General features: G+C 32.9%; 1 pseudogene; it reads right to left on the bottom strand.

Moving 5' to 3' along the window:
• Nucleotides 1-1,470: 1,470 nt before the first annotated feature.
• LOC149538510 (aspartic proteinase nepenthesin-1-like) lies at nt 1,471-7,358 on the bottom strand (annotated as a pseudogene).
• Between the last annotated feature and the right edge of the window lie 17,168 nt (nt 7,359-24,526).

Here is a 24,526-nt window from a genome sequence, read left to right as displayed (position 1 = left end):
AAACATGAAATTCATTCTATTTATCTTATCTTTGATCCTGAATTTAGTTCAAGATTTTAATTTACATAATCTTGTTACAACCTCTTAAGAATTAGCGTCTATATGGAATCAATATCTAGAGCTTAATTGTATCAATTAATTCAATCTCAAATGACTCAATTTCTCCATTTTCTATTATTTAACTTCAACTCCTACTAATTAGAATCTAACTTATATTTTGTTGATAGACTTCCATTAGAAAAAAGTGCACAATTAGAAGAATTGTCTCACACCAAACTCATTTGTAATTGGCTAAAAACATTTAAATACAAGACATTAGATTTTTGTTTTTGTTTTGGTAAAATAGAGTTCTGCTATAATTCTTATTAAAATAACTCGTTCAAAGAACACATGAGAGAAAGAAACAAAAAGAAAACCTTTATTCATTACTTAAAAAACATATAAAATGAAAATTTAAGCATCCCTAAATCACAGAAAGAAAATGATCATACAAAGCTCCCATCTTAGTATAGACCACATTATACCTCAATTTTACTATGGTCAATTCTTTGCAATTTTCCTATGGTGAATTCCTTGCAGCTATCCACAATGCGAAATCTACTAGTTACAAATTGTCCCTTTCAACTCAATTTCTATGTGGGGTTCACGATATGGTTAATGGCATTCAATGACTTAGGTTATGGATACACAAAGACATTAAAAATGTTCGTAATTATTAAAAAGACAAATTTAATGCCTACTGACTGTACTTCCAAACTTCAAACATTATTACTCCAAAGTCTTTATTATGGAGAAGTTCTACAATAGAAATTGGGGAAGCGAGATCGGAAGGAAGAAATTATATTATATCAATGAGTTCAACCCCACTTGTGATCAACTTCAAAAAGCATACATAGGAGCCAACATTTATTGGAGGGCTAAAATTCTTATTGCTCAGCTGAGAACCAACTCTCACCAACTTCGTTGTGAGACTGGGCGTTGGAAGAGGCCAAAAGAAGCTTGGGAAGAGAGAATTTGCAGATTCTACAGTTCTGGGAAAGTGGAAACTGAACAACACTTTATTTTAGAATGTGAGGCCTACAGAGTAGCAGAGATAAATTTGCGTACACTATATGTGATAGTGCTTGGCATAACCTATTCAAAAAAGTGTACATTGAGCAATTGGGTGGACTCATCATCATCCTACACAAGAAGCGAACAGTGCTACTAAAGTCTGCTTGAGTTGTCTTGCTGTTCCATAGGCTATTTTTAGCCTTGTGAATGTTAAATTTTTATCTATCTATCTATCTATCTATCTCGAGCTTCACTGCATAACATTTCAAACTTTTTATCCATGCCCACGTGTTACGAGGGATTGCAGAAGCTTGTAAGAACACTTCACTGCTAAACAATCAATCTCCTCTACATATTATACAATGCCATTTTTTATTCATAGATTGTTATAATCCATCTGTTAATCCTGCACAAGATTCAAATGTTGTCGCAGAGTGCAGGCGAGAAGGAGAGCATATTTTTCCCCAAATCATAAAGAATCTAGTAATTTTGCTGCTGCACATTCCCAAATATGGAGACTCCATCATCAGAGGGCATCATTGCAAGGCACAACAATTTACCAGTCGTATCGGCCAAAACCATGTAATTCTTCGGAGGCAGAACAAAATCCGCCCCTTTGAAATGGAAACTCAATTCGAGAAATTGGGCAAGAGGATGCTCAATCGAACGAATCTTATAGCAAAGATCAAGCCCAAATTGTGATCCGTCAGCGGTGGCGAGCTTGATCATGGAATCCAGCTCCATTTTCAGAGCAGTATAAGTGAGGTCGGGCAGAAATGTGATGGTTGTGTAATGCCCCGCCAAGGGATCCAAAAGAATTAACCTAGAGTTTCACTATGTTTGCTAAACATTTAAAAAAAAAAGTAAGAATGTATATCATACACATCAAACACATAGTAGCGGAAGCAATAACATGTAATCATCAACAAACATACATCACAAGTTACATTCCTTAAGGATCCCAAGATGTTGAGTCACATTTAAATTTAATTAATTCTAAGTCTAACAACTACCACATCCACATGAAAGAATAATAAGAAAGTCCAATGTCCATAATATACATTTGTTCTGAATGCCTCTTGGAAATTTAATTTGGAATGCTCAATCATCCACTGTACATGTCACAGGGTATGAAAGGCTTAAAAGAATATACATATGTAAAGATAAAGATACATCATCCTCAAATCCATGATACAAAGTATAGTAGAATAAATGAAACTAATAACATACCTGATACATCCATACATCCATAATGATAAAACATCTATCATAAAATCTAGCCATCCATCCTAATAATCCAAGAACATAGTGAAGGTAAATGCCAATCACGACAACTCTAGCCACGGTGACCACGGAACGGATCTCAATGGTAAGAGTAAAAGCACTACCACCCGACCGCATGGAACCTAAATGGTCCACTCCCACCGCGCTGAGGAGATAGTCTCAAGTCCCAAACAAGGTATCAAAACACAAAACACAAGTACTCTCTAAGTTTGAGAAATCCTAAAAGTACACTAATGCAAAGGTTCCAACATAGATAGACATCTAGACCTAGAGGCACCACAAAGACACGTAGGAAACTTGCTATGCAATCGGGAAAGTGTCATCGCAAAAGTCACGTAGAAGTTACCCGAGCAATCCCTTAGGAATCTCGGGTCCCTAGTGATCCCTGCGGCCACTAGTATCCTCTCGTACTGATGAGGCATACTGCGAAATGCAAGGTCGTAACCAAGCGTTCTCTCTACCCCATCCTAGCCTGTACTAGCACTCAAGGCATGGGAGAGAACATACAATTATCTTATTAGGTTCATTTAAGTCAGTATTTAGGTGAGATGTTTTCACTTGTTAAAACAACTTACAATGGGTTACTCCAGGCAGCCTCTTAGGGCCCTGATCCCCATTGCAAGCCACTTCCCGACACTACACATAGATAACCTACCCTAGGCTCATGAAATCACAAATCAAAGAATCATAATAAAATCACCTCAGTCCTATACAAGCAACTGAAAAACATCATAAAAGATAAGCCACACAAATTACATTACTTCTTCATGAGCAACAGATAAGCATCAAATAATAATCATATGGTCACAACAGTTCTCTATAAGCAACTGAAGGCATCAATGATAAATCACAAAATCCAATGGTTCTCCAATGAGCAACCAGAAAGTATCCCAATAATAAATCACAATATTGATCAAAGACTCCAAAATGGTCAAGTCAACACATGACATCATCAAGAACATAACAAACACTTCAATCCTCTCAAGCGACCGAAAAGCAATCCAAGTATAACTGATCGATGACTCAAAAATGGTTATCAAATATAACTGATCGAGACTCAAAAATGGTTATCCAATATAACTGATCGATGACTCAAAAATGGTTATCCAATATAACTGATCGATGACTCAAAAATGGTTAAGTCAGGTATCTTATATACATACACTTCAGCTTCATACCAGGAAACTAGAAAGCAATAACAAACAGTAAATACAATCATGTCATAGAGCACTCCTTCACATTACCAGGTCAGATTAAAAAAGATCGAGACCAAATCATCATAACATCACATTCACAACCCTGAGCCTCTGGTAACAACCTAAACTGGTCAACATTAGAACAATCCCCAAAACTCCAAAAGCACAGATAGAACAATAAAACAATACAGTTCATATCTTGGATTTGATTTCAAATATACACTAGGGTTAAAAGTAAAGTTTCAGTTTGCGTTTCAAAGTATGTTTCAAGTAAGAAGATTCTCTTATTAACCTATAGTTAACCCATATATTTGTTGAATGAAAATAAGGATTTATTCCCATAATTCTCGAAATCAATTTTCTAAAAGATAAATATACTTAACATTATTAAATGTTATTTATCAATTATTAATTAATTAATCAACAATCATTAACAATTTTCTTTAAAACAATATATATATATATATATATATATATATATATATATATATATATATATATATATATTGTTAATTAACTTAATTAATTAACAACTAAAATTTATAGTTTAATCCTCTTAAAAATTATTATAAAACTTATTATTAAAATAATAAAAAAAGTTATTATAATAAAAATTATTAATAAAATTATAATTAATATTTAAAATTTATATAAAGTAATTTCAAAGTTTATATTATTAAAACTTATAACAAAATCGAATTATATATAACAAAGGCATATAATAAAGTTTTATAAAACCAAAAATTACTAGCAATTTAATAAATCACTATCTGTGCAGGGTACTACAGCGTAGGGTACTGCTACATCAACAGTACCTGCTGTCGCAGCAGTACTGTTGCCGCAACAGTACATATTGCGATACGCAAGTGGCAGGGGGTGTGGGTCAACGACCCCCCCCATATAACACATATTTTATTTTTGTTTTAATTTAATTTAATTTTATTATTATTATTATTTTTTTTAAAAACAAACTTTTAACTTATATTAAATTCACTCATTTAAAATATAATTTTGTTTATTAATCAATTTCTTTCCATTAAATGTTAATATTATTATTAATATATATATGTATATATATATTTTAATTTAATTAATTAATTAATTAATTTTTAGAAACATTTACAATTATAATCTGATAGAGAAAATAATTCCAACCCTATGAATTTTCTTTTTAATCTCAAAACTCTCCCCAATTAATTCTATCTCTACTCCATTTTAATTCAATTCTAAATCCCGATTTAATTTTGTTGAAGGATGTTCCTAAACAATTTTTTTCAATCTAGATTTACAAATGAAAACGAATAGCAAAAGATCCAGAACGAAGAAATGATACACTCAAGAAGACAAGATTCTTACAATCACGAAGTAGACAGAACATATTAAATTTCTTAAATCATTTAGGGGTCAAAACACCAGACCCTACCTGAACCTGATGCTAATACGCAATCCCCAAAATCTATAAGAGAACTCGCTCCTCTTCAATAACTTTCTTCTGAAAATCTTTCCTAGAATTCTCCTTTTGAAATTTGCTTCCAAAAACTCTCTCCAAAATTCCTGTCTCCAAAATTCACGGTCCAAATTCGTGTCCCCCAAAAATGAACCCCAAAGTTGTGATAAGGACTTTTCTCCTCAAATCTGGGCACTAATTGTGCGTTCACCCGAGAGGACTCTTTGCTCAACTGAGTTAACTCCAAAATTAACTTTTATTAATCTTTTATTTTATTTTGCATTCATCTTTTCATGCACATTAAGTTGAATTATTAAACAACTTTATTTAATATTCCACTTGACTTCTATTTTTAATCTTTATTACTTTTAAACCCATGCGCACTTTATGAAATTAAAATAACATTATAATTTCCTCTTATTTTATCTTTTTAATTAATTTTTTTATTTTCAACACATGCTCGCATCATGCAATCTTACAACTTTTAATAATTAATATATTTTCACTTTTTACTTTATTTTAGAAACTTTAATTGATAAAATATTTAATTAACTTAAATAACAATAATATTTAGCATTTATGAACTCTAAATATATTATTATTAAATTAAATAAATATTATAATGTTCTAAATTATCCTTAAACTTTTATCTCCAAATTTAATTCTTTTTATTTAATTAATTTCTCAATTAATTAAATATAATCAAATATTAAAATATCATAATAATCTTCTATTAAATTAAATCATTAATTAATCATTTTAATTAATTTCTTTTATATTTAAACTCATGCTTAGATCATGCGATCTAGAAACCTTTAATAATTTAATATCTTTTCCACTTTTAATTTATTTAAGAAACTTTAATTGATAAAATATTTATTAATTCAATTAATAATAATATTTAGCATTTATTTAAAAATGAACTCTAAATATATATTATTATTAAATTAAATAAATATTATCACATTCTAAAATTATACTTAAAATTTTTATTTCCAAATTTAATTCTTTTTATTTAATTAATTTCTCAATTAATTAAATATAATTAAATATTAAAATATCATAATAATTTTCTATTAAATTAAATTATTAATTAATCCTTTTAATTAAACTTAATTAATAGAAAATACATCAAGGACTCATAAAGAAAAATATGAAAACCCATCATAGAAAAATACATACTAAATCAAACAAAAGGGTTATAATCACGAAATAACATCATTTGATGCATTCAGAGGGTACTTAACTCAGATACTTGCCCTAATTATTAATTAGGACAATTGGCTAAAGGGTTTAGGATTTGGACTTAAGAGTTTATCTCCCCTCTCTTACCATTGAGATAATGCGATAGGGTACGCTCATCCTGGCAATTCAAGGAAGTCGATACCCGGTACCTGCAACCTGCATAAAATCCACGCATGTACAGACACAATATTCTAAGCTAAACAGACAATGGCAAGAAGTGGTGCATCGTGTAGATCCTGACTAGCAGGTGACTACGACTCCCTTCCTTAACCACATCAGAAACACCATACATAAAGAAAACAAACACACACACACCATACACATGCAGTATGGGGTAAGTATCCATAAGAAAGCACATGTGATAATAAACCATCTAACTAATCATCATCGATAATTGAAAACATTGAATAATCATCATACATGCATGAAATATAGAGTAGCAAGTCATCTCATCATATAATAAATTGAGTGTAAAACAACATCTGATAATCTGAAAGTAATGCTACTAAACATCAAGTATAAAACTGGCCTAAAAGAGTTTGGCAATTAAAATAAAATGTGAACTAGGGGTAGGCACTACAGGTTGTTCCAGAGTCTATGATGAATCCACCCGTTCCATCCAATTTAACGTCGAAAAACCCTTTACGAATCCCAAGCAATCTCTTCTCCATGCTGATCCCCTCTAGAGAAAGATAGAAGTAAGATGAATCTCCCCTGTGGTCGATCTGAAATGGTGTGGATTTCACAGCCCGACCTTTCAATTGGGCCGAATTGCCAAAGAAAATGGTGCTGGATTTGGCAGGGGAATTTCTGAGACGGTATGAGAATTTGTGGGCGAGAGATTTGCCAAGCTGAGTGATTAATGACATTGGCCCTCTTCCCAAACCAACAATTCTGCTTGCTTGATCAAATCCTGTGCCCTCATTTTCATGGCTGCACCTGAATGCAACTCGCACTTTTGAAGCTCCGCCTTTCGATTTTGGGGGAATGAAAGTGAGAATCTCAGAGGAGAGGATTTCAGCAGTGGAGGAGAAATTGCCATACGTATAAATGTACTAGCAGGACTTTGATGTGCAGGAGAAATCGGGAAGAGCTTGGGAGGAGAAGAGGGAGTGAGAACAGGGGAGCTTTTTGTAATTTTTCCTGCAAGGTCACCAGTCAAAGGAAGAAAAAACCAGTGGCAGTTCAAAACATTTCAAGCCAAGAAGAAGATGGCATTTGGAATCGGATTGAAGGCTTCCTGCACTGTTTGCATACTCATAGCCATTGGTTCTTGCACATCTGCAACAAATTCTTTCGAACTGAAGTACAATGGCGTAGAAGAAGAAGAAGATACAAATGGGTTCAAAGTAGAACTTGTGCACGTCGATTCTCAACTGAACACCACATGGCTGCAACGAGCCGTAGAGCAAAGCAAGCAGAGGCTGCAGAGCTTTAATGGCAGACACATTGGAAAAACCAAGTTGACGGATTTGGGAGCAGCTGTGAACAGGGGAAATGGGGAATTCATGATGAAACTGGCAATTGGAACTCCAAGCATAGCTATGGCGGCCATTGTGGACATGGGAAGCGATTTGACATGGACTCAATGCAAGCCCTGCTCAGATTGCTTTGCACAATCCACACCCATTTTCAATCCTGCTATATCTGACGTTGATTGAGTTCTAGCTACTTGGAAGTGATAAGTATGGACCCATTTATAGGAGTTGGACCGACTTTGTGAGTTATGATGAAATTGGTATTGTAGTAAACTCTAGTAAGTTGTTACAAGTAGTATAAGGGACATCAGAGATTTATCTATCATAGTAAGGTGATCATTGTAATACAAGGAATCTCATTCAGCAAAATAGTGTTGCAGATCAGAGATCAACCACTAGTTCATCCTAATAGGTGCATTAGTCAAATCCTTTAACAGGGTAGACTCAACAGTCTTTTGCTAAATCTCTTAACCGAGTACATACTTCATTATGTGTTTGTAAATCCTTTAACAAGGTGGATTTCACAGTCCTTATTGCTCCTAATAGGGTTGATCACTAGAAGTGGTCAATTGCAAGCCTTAACAAGTTAACTTTATATTGTAGTACTAAAGCTTGTGGATATAATCCTCACCCTAGTTTTACTCTCTATTTGAAAGGTTTCTGGGTCACCATATCTTGTGTCAAAATATTATGAATGTTTTGTTTCTTTCATTCTTTCATGCATGCAATTAGATTAGAATATCATATGAAGGATTAATTGGAGAAGTAAGATAAAATTTTATTAGTTCCTGATTCACCCCTCCCCTCTCAGTAACAATTTCTACCTTATATTTCCAATAATTGGTAGCAAAGCTTCTAGTTCTCACATCAGGAATATAACATCTTGAGAAAATATCGAAGGCAATGGAGGTGTACATACTAGATAAGACTATTGAGAATGATAAGTTGGATATGGAATTGGCTATAGGACAACTCAAGAAAGCAAATGATCAACTCTCTCAATCATTAAAAAGAAGGAAAGATCTTGCAGTAGAAATGAATGAAAATCTCTACATTGAAGGAAGTATTAAAGACTTGTGTCCAAAAAGAAATTCAAATAAAGCTGATGCAACAATCAAAGACCTATTGGAGAAGAACTGTATTCTTTATGAAGAAGTTAAAAAGTTGAAAAGAGAGCAAGAAATCCAATCTGTCAGATTATGTGAAGTCATGGAAGAAAAAGACAAAGCCAAAGAAGGGATAGAAGAAAAGGATAGTGACATTCAACAGTTATCCCTTCAGCAAGCATACTTTAGTGATCAATTCAATGACACAAATCAAGAGCTTATCAATCTAAGAATAGAGAATGAAAGACTACAGAATGATCTCAGCATTGAAAAGCAAACCAATGAAAGAATGATGAAATCTCAGGAAAGTATGAATCAATTGAATGAACAAAGTCAGTATAGACACAAAGGAAAAGATGGATCGGGATATACAAAAGAAGGTGAATCATCTCAACAAGGAGCTCAAAAGAACAAAATGCCTACCTACAATCATTGTGGTAAGATAAATCATATATCAAACAAATGCTAGAGAAATGGTAAAAAAAAATTCAATAGAAAGTGTTATAGTTGCAATAAGCATGATCATAGAGAAAGTGAATGGACAGAGAAACCTAAGTCTGAAGGAAAGTGTCACAATTGCAAGAAACAAGGATACAAATATTTAGAGTCCAAAACCAAGAAATGGAACCCAACAGAAAAAATTGTGAAAGCAATATTTGGATGGGATTACAACACATGGTGTAGATGACACTATTGTTGTGAGTTTGGGCACATAGGAGAAAACTATGTGAAACATCACATGAGGAAAAGAGATACTATAAAGAGGTGTTTTATTTGTACAGAACTTGGTCATCTTAACAAGAACTATATGAACACAGGTAGAATTGAAAATGAAAAGAAAGCCAAAATTGACAACATCAGAAAACAAATGAGGTAGCAATGGGTACCAAAAACTCTAGAGAATACAAGCCAAAGTTCTGAAGTTATTAACACCCAAGTCAATGAGTTGGGTTGCTCAATCATTTCAACTTAGTTCCCTATGGAGATCACTGAAACTATGATTCAAAATAATTATCTAACATCAATTCTAGCCAGTAAGAAAAAAGATCCATTCATCATCCAAGATATTTAGGGATCACCCACCATGATGGAAAGTAGTAGAACTTACCAAGCAAAGGTCAGGTTGCAAGACCTTACCGAGCAAGGTTAGGATATACTAAAAGAATTCAATATAGATGTTGAATTGTTGATGACTTTACCGAGTTTTGAAGTTCTCTAAGATGGTAGTTCCTACCGAGTTGAAGATTTCTTTTGAGCATTAATGACCAAACCAAGTGGAGGACAACCTATCACTGAGTATAAAGCATTAATGGTGATCAAAAAGAAGAAATTTGTTAAAAGGAAGAAATCAATTGTATTATTTCATCATGAATTTTATAGAGCACAGAGAAAAGAACAAATTCAGAGCCCCCGAGTGATTTGAGCATTTGTTTTTGAAGATTTCTCCCAAACCCTACCAAGCAATGACACCATCAAGCGACAAAATTAGGAAAGATTATGAAATATTGGTATGTGGAGTTGACTACAAGGCACCTACTTTCAAGTTGACTCTAATGATAGCAAAGATGCTTGACCCATCTGGTGCATAGTCTCAAATTTTGCCCAAGGTATTACTCATCCATGATGTTTGTTCCTTTTAACGCTATTCTATTCAAGAACTTGAAACCCTAGAGATAAATGAGGCATTGAAAGAATTATGTGTGGATAGTGTATTAAAACCCAAGCATCAACATTTGGAAACTAAGGGTTTGACACATATTTCACATATGCCAAGGGACTTTCAAGTCAGATAGATTAGACTTATCCTAAGCCATGTTCACAATGGGAAATTATGGTTGGACTAACCCATTCAAATTACAAAGAAAATGATTCACAAAATCATTGGACTACTAATGCTAAGTAAAGAAAAGACAACCAAAACCCTAGGTCAGGTAGAACTAACCAAGAGGACTCTTGCCAAGTGGGATGGAAGAGACACAAAACTTAATGGTGTGTCAGGCATGGAATTGAAGTTTGGCATACATGTGATTGCTCACAAAATTTATAGCTCTAGTCAGTTGAATAGCGTGTCATGTGAAGCTGTTGACCTTGCATACAAGGTGGTAAAGAATAATCTATGCTTCGACCTTACCAAGTTGTCATTGAACTAATTCAACAAGAACATAGAGAGCATCATAGTGTCAAAGAACAATCCATATAATTTTGGTTCCCTTTTGACATTTCTATTCTTCTTTATTGAAATTTTTTTCCCTTCCAAAGGTTCTGTAGTATGGAGGAAGGATGTTCTAGTTTTATATCAAATTAATGAACACATAGTAGAAATGGGTGAGAATTTTAACAACATCATGGATAATAATATTGAAACATTCAAAGAAAAGGTACAAAATAGGTTTAGGATACCTAGGAAGCTTGTGGAAGACTATGAGAAAGATATATATTTCATGGTTGATTGTGACAAAGTTTATATTCAAGCAGTCTAACCTAGAGTGGCATGGGTTAAGCCTCTAGAGTATGAGGTTAACATTGATAAAACTAAGGATATCATTGAAGATATATTAAATGAGCCTGTGGATCCTAAAGCCACCTATTTCAGAATATATGATGAAGCAAAGACAATAATTGAGCTTGAAATCAGGCTACCTCAAGTAATAAATAGAGGAAGAAAGAATATAGAAAAGATAATCAAGAATGAAAAATCATCAAGCTCTCCTCTCATGGTGATAGAAGGAAAAAGAGATGATGTTGAAGATAAAGATGTAGAGAATGAAGCAGAGGAATCTAAATCTGAGAAGGAAGAGCCTCCCAAGAAGAAGGGGAAGGTCATTATAACTAGACTTGCCAAATCCTCCACTGCTGTATTTACAAGAAGTGCAGACAAATCCAAGAAGAAGTTGAAGTTAGGTGAAGATGAAGCTGAGAAGATTATCTTCAAAAGATCTACACCTACACTTCAATAAAGATTGAAGAGGATGGAACAAGGAATTAACATGAAATGTTTTATGTCTCTCAAGTATGAGACAAGGAATGAAGAAGAGAAAGGGCAGATTGAGAATACTCTTGTGACAAAATTGGGAAAATGGAAGTACTCACCAAATGAGCTTTCACAAAAAGTTCTTGATGGACTTCTGAAGGTAGTTAAACCTAGATGGGAAAATGAAAAGAAGACTATTAAGGACATCTTTGAAAAAAATTTGAGACAACTTGTGCCAAATCTTAGTGAGAAAGAAGTAAAAGAATCCTTGAAGCAAAATGAGAAAAAGGTCACTCTCAAGTTAAACACATGTATGATATTGCTTTAGGATATTGAATTTATGGTGAAGACAATACTACCACATGGAAGAACATCTATGGGCTGCAAAAAACTAGTGACTTTGTTATGCATGTTGATGACAAAGATGGTGAAGATGTGGATGAAGAAGTATAAATAAAAGATGATGAGATAGATGATGTCAATCTTGATGATGATGAGGAATAACATAAAGCTACTAGAAGAAACCTTCCAGATATACATAGTATTGAAGAATATGATGCAGAAAGATTGTAGCTTAGATTATGACTTCATTTCCTCACTCTCTAAGCACAACCTTAGTGCAATCAAGCTTAGAGAAAGCTTCTACTGAATTGGTTGTCGATACTGCTGTTACACCAAGCACACAACCAATCTCTGCATCTATTATGTCGAGTGTTACATTGACTGAAGTGCCCATCACTTCATTTTTCAAGCAAAAATTTCCTCCATCTTTAGGCTTAACCGACCAACAAAAAATAATTCTTTTTGTTAGTGCCATTTCTACATTTATTGCTATTCCATCTATTTCTAAAATTGTTTCTATATCAAGTGTACCCATAGCTAGTGTAATGAAAATTGAGAATCAATCTCAACTAAGCACTAAAGTCTTAAATAAGGGTAAAAAAATTATTTCTACCATTACAAAGGTTAAGAGTAAGGAAGAAGATGAAGAAATTGATCTAGATAAGGACATTGTTATTCCAAATTGGGATATCTCTCTCCTCACTCCTAATCAAATGGATACCCTAGGAGAACTATTAAGGAAGAGAGTTAAGAAACATAATCTTAAAGAAGAAAAGAAGAAGAAAAATCAAGTCCTTGAGGACATAAAGATCATATTCATTGATGCTCTGAGTATTGAGGTTGATAGCACACAACCTATTCTTGATCAACTAATTGAAATTAAACACAAATTCAATGAAGATCTGAATGGACAAGAAAATTTACCACAAAGAATTGAAAGGAAATTTGAGAACAAAGTGTTGGAGCAAGTTGCATAAAAAATTGCAATAGATCAAGTAGAACGATCTAACATTCTTGCTTCTCTAGTAACATCTATAAGTAATATTGTTTCTTTATTTGTCAAACTGAATGAGACATCTATCTTTACAAAGGAGATCAAGGATAAATTGTCTAAGATAGATGAAGATATGAAGGAAAGTACACACTAGCTATCACTTGACCCAAGTTATAGTTCTGCACATTACACAAAGATCAGATATGTGACAAATTTGAAGGCATAATTATTGAAGGAAGAAGCCAGAATTAGGGCCACACTTGCAAAAATTTAGGGCATGATTCTTCCAAATATGGATGCATTGCAAAAACACATTGCACATGCAAAGACTCTCATCCATGATAATAAATTCTCCATGGATGACCACATGATGGAATTATCACTAGAAGTTTAGATAGCCTTGCATGCAAGGTTTTACAAGAAAATTAGGACAAGACTATAATACTAATTTTGAAGGTACATTCTAATTTCTTGTCACCTTTTGGTATTAACATATAGATTTTATACACCTTTGGCATTTATGTCAAAAAGGGGGAGAAGAATATTTTATTATTACATAAAAGGGAAGAACATATTGAAGATATTGAAAAAGGGAGAAAAGATTACTATACTCTACATATATGTATATAGGAGAGATATATGTATGGGGGAGTAGTATAGTAATATGTAGATGCGTGTATAGTTAAACAAAAAATATCTTTACAAAAGCAATTTTGAAAAATTAGAAAAATAGAGTATGCTACTGAGCTATAGCATTAGGGTGTCAAAACTGAGTTAAAGACTTAGAATGATGATAAAGTTATTGACTTATAGTTTTAAATGTTTAGTTTTTTTGGTTTAATAAGTGTTTTTTGTCACTAATGCCTAAGGGGTAGATTGTTGACATTAAGGTCAATTTTTCTATTAGTGACCCAACATTTAATCAAATGGTTACATTTCTAACAAGCTCCATAGTTGCTACTGAGCTTATCATTCATCCAAGAGTGTTAACCAAGTGTCTCAGTTGCTACCGAGTGAAACAAATAGTTTGTAGTTCATGCCGAGTTACACAGTATCTACTGAACATAAAAGATAGTTTTTAGTATAGCCTAAGCATAGGAGTGTCTACTGAGCTATCTAATAGAAGTGATGAAGACTCGAGTGTTAAATGATCTTTGTAGTGTTAACCAAGCTCTACAGTGTCTACCGAGCTTGTAGTTTTAACAGTGTGAATTTAGTATTGACTGAGTCATGCTGTGTCAACCAAGTGATTTAATAGCTACCAAGTTTCTTATTATTCATGGAGTCACATAGTGTTGACCAAGTTCGAGCTACTTGGAAGTGATCAATATAGGTTAAGTTTAAAGTTCAACTAAGTGCCAAAGTTTGACAAGCATTGACAATGTTTTCCCTATATCAGAACATCACTGAGTTTGTCTTTAGAACCCAAGTTATAGCAGTCGGGCTAACTTTGTAAATTATGATGAAATTGATATTGTAGCCAACTCTAGTAAGTTGTTATTTGGATTGGTATGTATGTAATGCATTGTATCATATCCAAATAAGAATGTAAAGAATATTATGAAGTGCACGAGTGCAAATTAAGGAAGGTTGTGAGTAGTATATGGGACAACATAGATTTATCTATTATAGTCAGGTGATTATTGTAATACAAGGAATCTCATTCATAAAATTAGAGTTGCAAATCAGAGATAAACCACTCGTTCATCCTAACAAGTCCATTAGTCAAATCCTTTAACATGGTAGACTTAACAATCTTTTGCTAAATCTCTTAACCAAGTGCATACTTCATTGTATGTTTGTAAATCCTTTAATAAGGTGGACCTTGTAGTACTTATTTCTCCTAACATGTAAGATCACCAAAAGTGGTCAATTATAAGCCTTAACAAGTTAACTTTGTACTACAATACTAAAGGTTGTGGGTATCATTGTCACCCTAGTTTTAATTTCTATTTGGAAGGTTTCTAGGTCACCATATCTTGTGTCAAAGTGTTATGAATGCTTTTTTTCTTTCATTCTTTCATGCATACAATTAGATCATAATATTAAATGAAGGATTAATTGGAGACATAAGATAAAGTTTTATTGGTTCCTGATTCACCCATCCCCTCTCAGTAACCTTTCCTACCTTATATTTCCAACAAGCACCCATAAGATAACATCTAAATTCTTTTACAACTTTAACTAATGCATATGTTTTTTTTCCATTTATCTCATATTTTAGCTAGATTTGCCAAAGAATGCTATGGGTTTCTTGAATCCTTCTTCATTTTTCTACAACAAGACTATTTTAATAGTATGGAAAAAAGAAAATGAGAATATATCCACAAGCTTTGTATAATCAGGGGCTCTCAAAACATGGGCATCTTTAATTTCTTGTTTTATCTTCTGAAAAGTACTTGTTTACTCATCATCCCATTTGATCTTAGAACCCTTCTTGAGCATCTTAGAAATAGATCTACTCACCTCTGCAAAGTTAGTGACAAACTTTCTCAAAAAATTTATTTTCCCAAAGAAATATTGGATGCCCTTTACATTTTTAGGCTTTTGAATCTTGTTAGTGGCTTCCACCCTTTCATGGTTTATTCTTACTCCTTTTCAAATAGGATTCCCTAAAATATTACCTTCTATAACCCTGAAAGCACATTTCCTTAGATTCAAAGAAATACCAAATTCCAAGGCTGTAGAAAACACTGTTTCTAAATGCATGCCATGATCATTTTCCTTTTTTGAGCATGTTGTTAGATCATCTTGATACACTACTAGGAACTTGTCAATAAAATCAAAAAGTCCACATCCATGGCTCTCTAGAAAGTAGCACCAACATTGGTTAAACCAAATGACATCCTACTATACACATATGTTCCCCACACCTTTGTAAATGCAGTTTTATATTGCTCTAATTCTTTTACTGTTACTTGGTTATTTTTAGAGAAACCATCCATCATGGACATCAATTTTTCTCCAATAACTCTTTGCAACATAGCCTTCATGTTAGGAAGGCCATAATTATCCTTTAATGAAGATATATTCAAATTTATGATGTCAATACATAACCTTATATCTCCATTCTTCTTTTTAATAGGAACAAGATTTGATACCCAAGAAGAGTTCCTTATTGGGTTGATCATTCCAACAACCCTTAGCTTCATCAATTCCACTTGAATTTTTGGTGCTAATGTTGGGTTAATAAGCCTTTTCTTTTGCCTAAAAGGTTTGGTACCTTCCTTGAGTGGGATTTCATGCTAAAACAAGTCTTCCCTATAGGCCTTCAAATCATCATAGGACCAGGCAAACACATTCCTATATTTTCTCAACAAATTTATCAAGGCTTTTCTTGTTCTAGGAGATAACCTCTTACTAATGCATACTTTCTTTGGTGCATCCCCAGTTCAAGACTTATCTTCTCTAACTCCTTAGTATCATTCTCTTTAGCATTCAACTCAGTTCTGTCATGACTATCAAAAACTATTTCTAATGCTACCAATCCTTTGAGAATTTTATTTATTTTTAGCTGAACCACTTCTTTCTCCAAGATGGTATCCTTACCTTCTACTATCTCAACCATAATAGTACAATCAATTTCTTGACCCCAAAAATGGTCTTCATAATTTAAGAACCTTAAGATGTCTCTGTCATCCTCGAAAACTTGCCAAAATTTTATGTTGTTAGGGATGGATGGTTTGATTTGTACCTCTACCTTTGATACACAAGAAAATGTGATGTCATTAGGCTTCAAAGAGATGTTGGATAATAGATCAACCATCTTATTGTTACCTCTCTCTACCTAAGATATCCCAAATGCATCAAAATTCTCTATCATGTCCCATACAACATTTATATACTCCCTTAATCATTTATTCTTAGAGACATAGATAGACTTCACTTGAGATACAACTAATTCAGAGTCCCTAATTACATGCAATCATTTAATTTCATTCTTATATGAAATCTCAATCCTAACAACAAAAATTCATACTTTGCAACATTGTTTGTGCATGAGAAACTCAAATTAAAAGAGATTTTATAGGTAACTCCATCAGGGGATATGAGAAGAATACCTACTCTAGATCCATCCTTGTAGCATGCACCATCAAAATACATGGGCCACAAGTCTCCTTGTCTGATTTCAATTCAACTTCTATTGCAATAATTGATTTAGTAGATTCCTTTTTCAAAACTAGGACCTTATCCCTGAATGAGTTAATGTTAGTGTTCACAAAGAATGTCATCTCATCATCAACATTTTATTCAATCATATAAATACTCTTTGTTTCTCTATATATTTTGACTAGCTTATTATCAATTTGAAATGTTGCATGAGACAAATCACATTGTAGGATGCCACCCATTGTTGCACTCCACTTTCTAGATAATAGTATTACATATTGTGGTGGGATGCCTACAACTAAAACACTCATTTTCAATTATTTGCTAGGATAAGTAGAAAATCTATAATGTAGTACATTTTGTTGTCCCTATGACAACCACTTCTCTTTGATCCATAGCACAACATCTGCCTTGAGTAATATCTACCTTCAATCCTAACTTCTCCATAACCTCAAAAGGCATTACTATATTTGATGCACTAGAAGCTATCATATAGTTATTCAATGTCTTTCTACTTACAATAATGCTTAAGAAAAATGGATCTTTATTTCCTAAGAACTAATTTACTAAATCATCCAAATACATGGGTGAGATTTGATACACAACACCCTCCATTTCTACTAGCTCTTTCTTGTCCTTAGATGACTCACTTGAATTACAATTTAGGTCAACATTTTCTCTAACATTCCCAACCTATGTTAAGGCTTTATCCTTATGTTTTGGGATTCTTAATAATTCTAAGAGTGGGACTTTTACAGTAATATGTGATAGCATAGACAACATACCAACATGAGGGATGGGAGGAGTTTTTATTTACATACCTTTTGTCTCTTTGTGTTTATTAGAGATAATATCAACATGATAATTTTTTTGCTCTTTATTTATTTTTTAAGCATCAGATAAATTTCCTTCCTCCTTTTTACCATTCTTATTTTGAGCCTTGGGAACATTTGAGGCATCTTCTTTCTTAGGTTCCAATTTCTTGCTCATATTCTTGATCTTGACATCACATCCATCCTTAGGTTTATTCATTTTATGCTCCTTAGGATATGTTTTCTTAAAATACTTTCCACTTTACCCCCTTCATTCTTGGATATCACACCTCTTGTCTGCACTTGTGAAACCATGTTATTAGTGATCTCATTAATCACCTCCTGAGTAGATCTTCTCAAAACTACTTCATCCTTTAAGGAGGTTATATTTTAGGTTACATCATACACTTTGTCTTCATTTGAAAAAACTTGCTAATGCATAGCATCATAAATTTGTCTTGTGATATTTATATCATTATCAACATCATTAATGTCAAACACATCATCATAATATGATTCTACCATGTTACAACCTATTCCATCAATATTATTTTCCTAATTATGTTGCTCATCATTTGCATTCTAAGAATTATAAAAAGAAATAGCAAAAATACAATGTTCTAATGAGTGAGCTAATTGATATACCATGCACCATTGGGAATGATCTATCATGTTGCCATAAGCTCTTTGCAAAAGATTACGTGTGACTTTCTCATCTATATGTTTTGGAGGGGAAGAATAGATCTACCATCCTTCCATTAGGTATTGTAGGGGTATTTCTACAACCTACTTTGCCTATTATAGTTTCCTTGGAACTAGGGTTTATTTGTGGGAGGGGCTTTGTCATTTCTATTTGTGGGGATTTTTAGATCTTTAATGGCATTAAGGACTTGATCCATCTTGTCTACCTCTTGCTTCTTATTTCCCCTACTTCCAAACAATTTAGGATCATCCCTCATATTTCCCAATATACTAGAGATGCTCATATTATTTTTATATTTATTGTCATCCTAAAGGCATCTCTAAGAGCTCTTGGATCTTTATCTCTTAACAAGTATATGATCTTACCAAATTTTTTTTTGAAATAAGTGGTAAGATATACCTTATCATTGAGTCTCATTACTTGAAACAATTTGTACATCCTTTTTTGAAATCCTGTATTGAATTCAGAGATAGATTCACTTTGGAGCTTCTTTATATTATTGAACCTGTTCAAAATATAACTAGCATTTGTATTATCACCATATTACTCCTATAAACAATTCTCTAACTCTCTCCGTGTGGATATAAATCCCTCAGGAATGATCTCGACCCACTTCCTTGTATCTTCAATTAGTGATTATACAAATAAATTCATAACAACATCCTCATGCTCAACTTCATAATCATTTAGCATGTCTGAAAATATCTCAAATGATCTTCACAAGTAATAACATTATTTCTAGAAAAAATTATCAATTTGTTTCTCAATTCTTGCATAATAGTATTTGGATATCTAGGGATCCCATTAAAACATAGTTGCATATATCCCTCTAATTGGATTGGCCTCCTTTTTAATCCTACATCAGCCTAACCACTAGAGCTAGATGTATTATTTGTATTAATATTTACAACCATCTTAACACCAACATTCACTTTCTGAGAAGATGAAGGAGGAATATTAATTGTAATAGTTTGATTAGTACTAGTATTTGGCATGGAACAAGAAGAGATACCTATTTGAACATTATAGGTGCTATTGATAAAATAAGTTCTCCTTTTCATCTTTGTAGTAGCGGCCACATTCTCAACTCTTTCCAATTCTTTTGTCAAATCTATCCTCTCTTTTCTTTTCTTCTTCAATTCTATATTAGAGATTGACATAGTTGATTGAGAACTTGTTATCCTTATGGGATCATTTATTGTAATACCAATTACTTTATGCTTTCCTTTGTTTTTCTCAATAATGGAGGACTCACTTTTATTATGATTATTTTCAACTAGTATGGTTTTGTAATTTTGCACCTATTTGACAACAGGGCCTCCCTTTTCAAATTATTGGCTACTCAACAAATGCTCTTGCTCCTTTCTTAAGTGAGAAAGATCATCCAATATCACTAGTTTCCAAGTAGCAACAACCTTTTCATTTTTCATTTTTTAGAGAAGCAATGCTTTTGAGTAATTTTCTCTTTCTTCTATCACTATCCTTATTTCTTCCTCCCTTTCTTTCTAAGGATGCCTCTCTATTGCCAATTGCTCAAAAAATGTCATTCTCAACATACTCAAATCATTTGGATGTGGTCTGACCTCTTCATAACTAGAAGTCATAGAACTATAAGACACAAAACTATAGGAGACAAAAATATAAGATACAGATACCCTACAAAGCTTGCTTGTATTCATTTCTTTGAAGATAATACACAACTCATTTATGAAATATGATAGAGATGTATGACTAAAATGAGTATTTCATTAAATTCCAACCTTCTATAAAACAAGCTAGATACACTACAATATTTGGGGTCAAATTATGACGACAATTTGCAATGGTAGTGTAATTTGTGTTGACTTTCATGTTGTTTTTTTGCATTTTTCCCTAACACCATCATAATACTGACTTTGACATTGTAATTGTGATACCCATGTGAGCATAAACAAAAAGAGAAAACACAAAATAAATCATTCCCCATTTGTTTTGATTGTGGAGAGCTACACATAAAATATGTGGAGAGCTCTAAATGAGGGTGGAGAGATGTCAATGTTATCATGCCCTTGTGATGGGTGCATTTCATTAATGTGGCCTTGCTCTGTGATTTCATTGTTGTGCCCTTGTCATCTCTAAATTTTGTTGTTGTGCCCTTATTTTATAATTTTATTACTGTGCCCTTGGTCTGTGATTTCATTTTCATGCCCTTGGTCTACAATTTTGTTGTCATGTTGTGCCCTTGTGATTTGCGTACCCTTGCTCTACAATTTTCTTCAAGGGGAAGACTAGGTACCCATGTAAATGTTCTTTTCTTTTCCTTCTAAACATGTATATCTTTACATTTCCTTCTAAATGTGTACCTCTTTATATATTTAAAGAGATATTTTTTAAGGTTCTTATCACATATTAGCTAACAACAACAAAATTGATCCAACTGCATACATATTCCATAATCCAAATAATAAAACAATAAAGCTCACTCAACCTATGCTAAGTGATTTAGCTCAAGATCCTACACAAAAATAATGTAAGCCACGAATGTTATGAAGTAATGAATCCTACAGTAACTTCTCCCATGTCTCCAAAAAATTTAGCATAGGTTCAAGGTCCCTTGGTTGCTAGGAATTTGTAGCAGCTATTCTCACTACTAGAATAATAACTTTGGTGAAGAGTTGAGTGTAAGGATTTGAATAAGAAAGTTCTACTTTTGTGTATAAATGCCATAATCACAAAAATCATTCCCTTGTAGAAGCCTCTTCCAAAATGACATTTCCTCTAAGCATACAAAGGATGTTTAAGTGGTTCCCAACCTTAAAACACTCTTATAAGTAATAGAAAAGGAAATGCAAATGAAATACATGACAAATTGCACTTGTAGTCTTTATATATATAGACATATCATTTTGAAGGTCCTTATTACATATTAGCACAATAGAAAAGCTGATCCAGCTGTATACATATTCCATAATCTAAATAATAAAATACTAAAATTCACTCAACTTGTGCTAATTGACTTAGCTCAAGATATTGCACAAAAATAATGCAGACCACAAAAATGTGTAGAGTTCACAATAAATTTTACAAAACCATATCATAGTAGATATTTTTAGAAAGAAAAAAGCTGTAACCTAGATAAATTGGTGTAGTTGTTGATTACAAATTCCTATAGAACTATCATCAGATTAGTTACAATAAAATGAACAATTAGATGTTCCCACTTGGCAGGATCAAATACAAATTTTGAAGGTGAGAAATTTACATATGAAAATGCATCACTTGCATCCTAGGCATGAAGTACATTCCCCAACTTATAATGAATGGTTGGATATACAAGCTCCATATGCTGGCCCAAAAATGGAAACCAAGGATGTAACCATGCATGTAATGGCATAGTCTCCATGTGAGGATCCCAAGTATCTATTTTTGCTATTGATATGGGCATCTTATATGATCCAAAAAATTATGAAGTAGTGAATCTCATAGTAACTTCTCCCATGTCTCTAGAAAATGTAGCATAGGTTTAGGGTCCCTTGGCTCACAGGAATTTGTAGTAGCAATGCTCACTGCTAGAAGAATAACTTCAATGAAGAGTTGAGTGAAAGGAGTTGAAAAACAATTTTTTCTTGTGTGTAAATGCCATGATCACAAGGCTCATTCCCTTGTAGAAGCCTCTACCACAATGACATTACCTCAAAACCATGTAAAGGATGTTGAAGTGGTTCCCAACCTTGAAACACTCTTATAAGCAATGATAAAGAAAATGCATTTGCAATACATGAAAAATTGTGCAACTTGTAGTCTTTATATAGACAAAGAGATTTTTTTGAAGGTGCTTATTACATATTAACACAATAGAAAAATTGATCTAGTTGCATACATATTCTAGAATCCAAATAATGAAACAATAAAACTCACTCAACCTATGCTAAGTGACTGAGCTAAAGACCCTCCATTAAAATAATGCAGACCACAAAAAATGGGCAGAGTTCTCACAAAATTTTACAAAAACATATCATAGTAGATATTTTTAGAAAGAAACAAGCCATAGCCTAGTTAAATTGGTCTAGTTGCTGATTAGTTGGGTTGATTAAAAATTCCTATAGAACTATCATTAGTTTAGGTATAATAAAATGAACAATCAGTTGGTCACAACTAGCAAGATCAAATACTTGCATGCCGGTCATGAAGTGCATTCCTCAACTTATAATGAATGGTTAGATATAAAGGTTCCATTCAATGGCCCAATAATGGAAGCCAAGGATGTAACCATGCATGTATTGGAGTCTCTCTATAGGGATACCAAGTATCTATTGCTACTATTAATTTGGGCATTGCTATGTGATCTAGAATGTTATGAAGTATTGAAGCCTGTAGTAAGTTCTCCCATGTCTCTAGAAAACATAGCATAGGTTTAGGGTCCCTTGGCTCCTAGGAATTTATAGCAACTATTCTCACTATTGGAAGAATAGCTTTGGTGAAGAGTTGAGTGTAAGGAGTTCAATAAGAAAATTTATCTTATGTGTATAAATGCCATAATCATGAAGCTCATTCCCTTGCAAAAGCCTCTTCCATAATGACATTTCCTCTAAATCATGCAAAGGATGTTGAAGTGGTTCCCAACCTTGAAACACTCTTGTAAGAAATGGAAAAGAAAATATAAATGCAATACATGACAAATTGCATAACTTGTAGCCTTTATATACACAAAGAGATCTTTTTGAAGTTTCTTATTACATATTAGCACAACAAAAAATTTGATCCAATTGCATACATATTCGAAAACCCAAATAATAAAACCATAAAACTGTTGGAAGCATGAATTCTAATGATATTCCTATGGGGGAATATTATAGATATGTTACTATGATGATATGTTACATTCATGACTGAGTTTTTCATTGATGTCAACATATCAAGTTTCTATGGTATTTGATAGAAGAACAAATTGATAGAAGAACAATGGAAAGATCAAGTTGGTATGGATGACTAGTTGAGTATTATCACTATGTAAGGTTATGGGAGATATGATTGAGTATCTAGTATATGTAGTTAACATCGGATGAAGAAATGATAAGCTTAGAAGATGTTATATAAGTTTTGTTAATGTCTATTCTAAGATAGAGTTTATAGAAACATGTTCTAGTAAACTTGTTATATCTCTTAGTAGAATCATTATTCTAAGAGTCGAGGTTGAGGATGTGTCAAAGAGATATTAGTGATGATGTGGCTAAGTTCACTCATCATAATATTACATGTACAAAAAGTTATTGAAGTTGCAAAATGAAAGATTATTGTTATCACTAAGTGTAATGTGTTCTTAATGTGGTCCTATAATGATTAATATAGAAGGTCTAACAAATGACTTAGAGAATTTTTTTATGGATTTAATATAAAGCAAGGACATTTTCATTTATCATGATATGGATGTGAATGATATTTTTGTAAGCAACACAAGAGTAGAATGTAAAGTTGAGCAGAACAGAGAAAAAGTGAAGGAAACTTCATTGCCAAGATTTCACTGAGTGATCCAAGTATGATATTTGGATTTGAGGTTTGTGACCTAGTCTACAAGGTTTGACAATGTTTGGTTTGGTTGATAGAACAAAGGAAAGAAGAACATAACAATAAATAGCATGTTTGAGCAGTGAGCTCTTCTTGTACTTAAAATTGCATGTTTGGGTAGTGGTCTCTTCTTGCATACATCGTACTGCAACTCCTAGATTAAACCACAAAAAGAATAACAATTACATGAAAATATAAATAATATCAAAAAATAATAGATCACATAAAAAAGAATATAAGA

This window comes from Cupressus sempervirens, chromosome 9, assembly GCF_028749045.1.
Source record: "Cupressus sempervirens isolate cs-2001-9-10 chromosome 9, ASM2874904v1, whole genome shotgun sequence".
NCBI lineage: Eukaryota > Viridiplantae > Streptophyta > Pinopsida > Cupressales > Cupressaceae > Cupressus > Cupressus sempervirens.
The sequence above is the reverse complement of the archived record's forward strand: the minus strand, read 5'-3'. Positions and strand labels throughout refer to the sequence as shown.